At 41.1% G+C, this 5,466-nt stretch overlaps 1 long non-coding RNA gene across 1 annotated transcript; it reads left to right on the plus strand.

Moving 5' to 3' along the window:
- Positions 1 to 3,062: 3,062 nt before the first annotated feature.
- LOC134431555 (uncharacterized) lies at positions 3,063 to 3,887 on the plus strand. Its single transcript, XR_010031014.1, has 3 exons — positions 3,063 to 3,112; positions 3,436 to 3,593; positions 3,719 to 3,887. It is a non-coding gene; the product is annotated as an uncharacterized LOC134431555 (long non-coding RNA).
- Positions 3,888 to 5,466: the final 1,579 nt, after the last annotated feature.

Genomic DNA, 5,466 nt, shown 5'->3' on the forward strand with positions numbered 1-5,466 from the left:
GTAGCTGACCAAGAGGCTCACAGGCGCTCATGAGGCCCTCGGAGGCAGACTCATTTCAGGTGCAACGTGGATCCACGTCACCGATCATCCAAAAGATAAGTCGGGGGCCACGGCCTGGAGATGAGTGAATAGTGGGTTGGGAGTTCTTGGGGCAGATTTAAAAATGAGCAGAGGGAAAGGCAATCTTGTCCAAGGGCCTCTTAGGACAGCTAAAGGGAGAGGGTCTACTTTTGATGGCAGCTTTCAGGCGGGCAGTGCAGAACAGCTCCGGTGTGCGTCGTGTTGTCCGGTGTGCCGTGTTCCGTAGTGTGTCTTTGGGGTCCCTTTTGCCCTCTTCCCTCGATGCCCTCACCACAAGCATGATGTGTCGTGTTTCACGTCCCCCTGTTGGTCACGTTCCGTGTCACGGGTGTCTGCAGGTATTTGTGCCGGAGCTGTTCTGCCCTGCTGCATAGCGTGCTTCAGTAGGACAAACCATTGGGAGTTGGAATTTGTAATGCGGGCTGTACTTGGGCTCTAGATGGGATTTGTCGATGGACACATGATTTCTGGAGGTCTTAAGTTATCCTGCAACTGTGTGCATCCTTTCCTAACTTTTTTTTCAGATGCACCTCCTGAGATGACTACCGCAGTTCTGGAGTTTCATCTTCTCAAAGGGTATAGGGTTTAAGAATTCATCTTGCAGAGAGTTATATTAAGTCCTGGCTTGCATTGTATGTACCTATCTTGACTTGTACATGTGTGTACTTACACAGCATGTAAGTGCGTCGCCTTATATGGTGTATGCTTACACCCTGTGTACACTTGCACTGTTTTCCTCAGCTTATATATTGTGTGTACTTACATTGTGCCATTTATGATCGGCGCTGCCCTGCCCAGGCACGTAGTCACAGTTAGGTAGAACATTTATCAAAATTTTACTGGTCATCTGTGTTCTATGGGATTTTGGGTACAAAATTTATCGGTCCCTGAGCCTGCTGATTTCCCCAGAATCTACCATTTGACGTCAGGGAGCAGCAGCCAGAAGATGTGTCACAGCACTTTCTTCTGTGTCTCGAGTAAGGGATGCAGTGAGCGTGTAAATGGACAGAGTGTGTGAGCGTGTGTGAGAGCATGTGACTGTGTCTGTGTCTGCTCGTCTCTGCATGTGTGAGCACATGCTGACTGGATTTAAGCTTGTGTGTGTGACTTGTGCTTTCCAGGTTTTGCAATTCATTGTTAAATTTAGAATAAAAAATCCCCAGCTGGGTTACATTGTATGTTCTGACATGGTATGTACCTATGTTGGCTTAAAACCCAGAAAAAAAGATGAAGATAGGCAAGAAAAAACCCAGGAAAAAACCCCAAGATGGGTGAGAAAAAACCCAGAAAAATAGCCCGATGATGGGCAAGAAGAAACCTAGAGCAAAACCTGAAAATGGGCAAGAAGAAAACCAGAAAAAAACAAGAAAAAATCCCTGAACGTGGGCAAGAAACAGCCCAGAAAAAAACCCAGAAGAAAATTCCAACAAGGGCAGGAAAAGACCCAGAAAACACCCAGAAAAAATCGCAACCAAAGTATAGAAATGTGTTTCAAATATATGCAGATAAATAATTTAACAATTCTTTATATAAAATATAAAATAACCTAAATCAACACAATCCGTAATACTGCATATATCTTATTATAGTGTATTATAGGATATTGATATAGAATAGATTATTTATTTGTATCGTATCTTATTTATATAGTTTGTTATATATTACACCATATTGATATACTGTATGTTTTTTGAAGTAGTTTAAAATAAAGGGGGATTTTGTTTTTTATTTGGCCAAAGCAAGTGTTTTAGTATAAAAATTATAAATACAAATCATATAAAGCTAGAAATCTAAGTATAGAAATAGACAATAAATAGCTAAAGGTTAATATAAAAATTAAAAATATGTACCATATCTACTGCTACAACTTATAGATAAATTCTTTTTTAACTTATTTTTTCTTATATTATTTGAATAGGATACATATTATATATCATTATTATATTCACATTTATGTTTATATTTAAGCATTATATTAGTCATGCAAGCTATAAATATAAAAACAGTTCAATATAGTTTAAAAGAATAGAGCTTTTTTATTTCTTTAGTTAGGATGGGATTTTTATTTTAAATAATAAAAGCATGATAGAAATGTAATTTTAAACATAGAAATATACAATCAATATAGACAGATATTTATCAAACCAGAAAATATAAGTAAATATAAATAATAGGAATAGACAGAATATGTTATATAAATTACATGCTACATCAATGTCCACTGTAAAGATGCATGTGAAATTTTATATTTCTATTTTTCTTATTTATATTATGTCAACATGGCTTTAAATCAAGGGGGCTTGTTTGGTTCTGGTCGGGTAAGAGGCAGGTTTTTGGCATTTATTTCAGGCCAGTTTTTGGTGGGGGTCGCCCCTGTTCTTTTTTGCCGCCTTCTCTGCCCGCAGCCCCGAGGCGCGCTGCGCCCCTGGCTGGGGCGGGCGGCAGTGCTGCCGCTTTGTGGGCACAGCGCGGTACTGCAGCTCTCAGCCGCCAGGCAGCCGAGAGGCCGCCATGTTGGGAGTGGCGAGTTGCGGATGTCACGGAGTTTTTCTTGACCTTCTCAAGACGGCGGCGAAAAGGGCTGGGAAGTCGAGGACCCGGCTCGGTCTAATCGGCTGCCTGCATGGAACACCGATGCCAGGGCGGCCCCGACGGCTTTTTATGTGGCATTTTTAGTGTCTAAGACACGGACTATGTGGTCACCAGCGCTGCGGGCGTCCGTATTTAGGCGGGTTGCTGACAGGCATCTGCCTAATCGCCTATCTCTTCCGAGGGTCGTATTTCACTCGCCAGCTTGGGAAGGGCACGTCGTGAATGTCGCGGACTTTCTTTGACCTTCTCAAGATGGCGGCGAAATGGGCGGGGAAATTGCACACCCCTGTAAATCTGCCCCCCTGTGGCCCCAGAGCGGGATCGCATCCCCCCGAGCCAGCGCCCTGCCCCTCGCCGCTGAGTGCCGGGGGCGGGGCAAGGACGCCGCTGCCGAGAGAAGGAAGGGCGAGGGGCGGGAGCTAGCGGTGGTCGGGCCAGGGTCTGTAAATGGCGGGGACGGGGGAAGGACATTCGGGAGTGCAAAGGGATGCGATGGCCGAGAAGAATGGCCGCGGCGGGGGGGGCCCGGCGGGACAGGTTTCGGCGGGCGGCGGAGGTGCGGTCGTAGCGCTCCGGGGCAGCGGACGGGGGCGGGCTCTGGGAGCGACCGCGGGCCGGACAATCCCGGCGGGGCGGCCCCGGGCAGGCGGCGGAGCGGGGCCGTGGCGCTCCCCGCCCTCGCTGCCGACAGCTTTGGAAGGTCGAGCCGGGCGCCCGTCCCGCCGCGTCCCGGTCTCTGTAAACTCCTCTCTGGCTTTGCAGGTCTGTGCTGGACAGTGGGAGAAAGGTCCGTGCTGGTTGCTGTGTCCTCGGTGAGCAGAGAGCTCTGACCTTGGCCGCATGGGCTGCTGAGTGCTGGAACAATGGGGATGCGCTTTTATTTATTTAGTGACTTTTACAGATTTATTCCCCTGTTTCAGGTGAGCGTGCATCATTGCCGGTTTGGGATTGAGAGAAATGCGCTGAGGAACCCAGTTCTGGGGAGGGAGGGAGGGAAATCCTCTCTTAACATTTACCAAAATCTTTTGTCAACTCATCACGGCAGGACAGCGTGAAGACTGAAAGTGTAAGAAGATGTGGAGGGAAACAGAGAATCTGACAGCAGCATCGAACGTACAAATGCACGAATTTTGCTTGGATTTAAACTCCGAAGTTGTAAGGAATTTGGAATGAGAAGGGACCTTTCAGAAGAAGAAGGAGTTGTTGTTACAGTCCTGGCAAAAGCTTTTGTTCTAGCTAATAAAAGATGTTAGTGAAGAAAAAAAAACCACTTTTTTTTCTTTTTGTTTTTTAAACTATTATATTAATTGGTGGTATATGGTGTGTTGTTTTATTTCTTGGTGTTATTAACTCTGTGTAGATTGTTTTTTGAGTGAAGCTGACTTTGGATGGGTTGGTTTGTATTTGAGGTAGGAGTAATTTCAATAGGTTTCTTTCATAGACTTCTGATAGGTATTACTGCGATTTTGGTTTTGTTTACTGTATGTATAAACCTAGAGCTTTGGTAGGGCCAGCTGGGCTGCTGGAGTTTTGGGTGTGAATTTATTAGAGGGTTTTTGTTAAATGCAGTTTTTAATTTTTGAAATGTTTTTCGATGTAGTGGTTTTAAGGTGGTTTTTAAGAACTCGTTGTATTGTTTTCTGTTGTTTGTAGTTGGTGTATGATAAGGGATGTGGTGTGACTTTTTGGACGCTATGGTTTTGGTGTTCCTAAGTTCTGATTTCTTTCTGGTTTGATAGTTTTTTTTATTTATATTTTTTGGGACAGGGGCATTTATATGGTGGGGTTTTATAGGCAATATTTTTTTAATTTAGTTCGTGATATTTTTTAGTATTTTAATAATTTAGATTTTTTATTTTCATGGTTTTAATTTTTTTTAATTTTGTCAAATAGCTTTTATAGATTATACGTTATTATTTGTGCATAAAGGTAGAGGTTTTTTTTTAGTAATGTTTAGGGTCAGTTGTACAGTTTTGAGTCTAGTGAGTTGCTTTGCTTGAATTTTTACCGGGTGTTTGTTTTTATTAGCAGCTGTGTCATTTTCAAGGTGTATTTGGGTGTTTGAGATATTGGTTTAGGAGGCAGTTTATGATGAGAATGTGCGGAGGTTTAGGGCTACTTTCAAATCCCACTATCAGTTATTTACAGTTTGGTTTATTTCAGTTTTTATTGGGGTTCAATGTTGTGGGATGTTTGTTCTGTTAGTAATAGAAATAGGTTTTATTTTGCTGTGCTGCGATGGGATGAGCTTGTTCTGCGTACTGCTGCTGACAAAGGTACAGTATTTTTATGGCTGTGATGTGACAGGTTAATGAATTTATATGGTCTAATATATAGATGAAAATAGAAATAAATATAAATTTAAAAATAAATATAAAATTACAGTGGTAAACAAATCTAGCAATCAAATAGATAAATAGGTAAAACTAATTGATATATACTATGTTACAATTATATACCATATATTATATAATCTATTATATATATAAACAAAGATATATATATATAGAATGTAAATATAAAAATGTTAAAATAAATTGGAGATTTTTTGGGGTTTTTTTAGGTTATAGGCTGTTTTGTTTTTATAAATAATATAAATAGAAATAATATAAAAGTAGAAATCCAGATATCGGTATATAAATTACATATTTATATATCTATAAACATTTAATATGAATAAATATAAGTAAAAGAAATACATATTATAAAAATAATAGATCTATTATTTTTTTATTAAAAGGTATTCTCTCTAATCTATCACATCTATAAGTATAATAAATTAAATTTGTAGAT

This window comes from Melospiza melodia, chromosome W (genome assembly GCF_035770615.1).
Source record: "Melospiza melodia melodia isolate bMelMel2 chromosome W, bMelMel2.pri, whole genome shotgun sequence".
NCBI lineage: Eukaryota > Metazoa > Chordata > Aves > Passeriformes > Passerellidae > Melospiza > Melospiza melodia.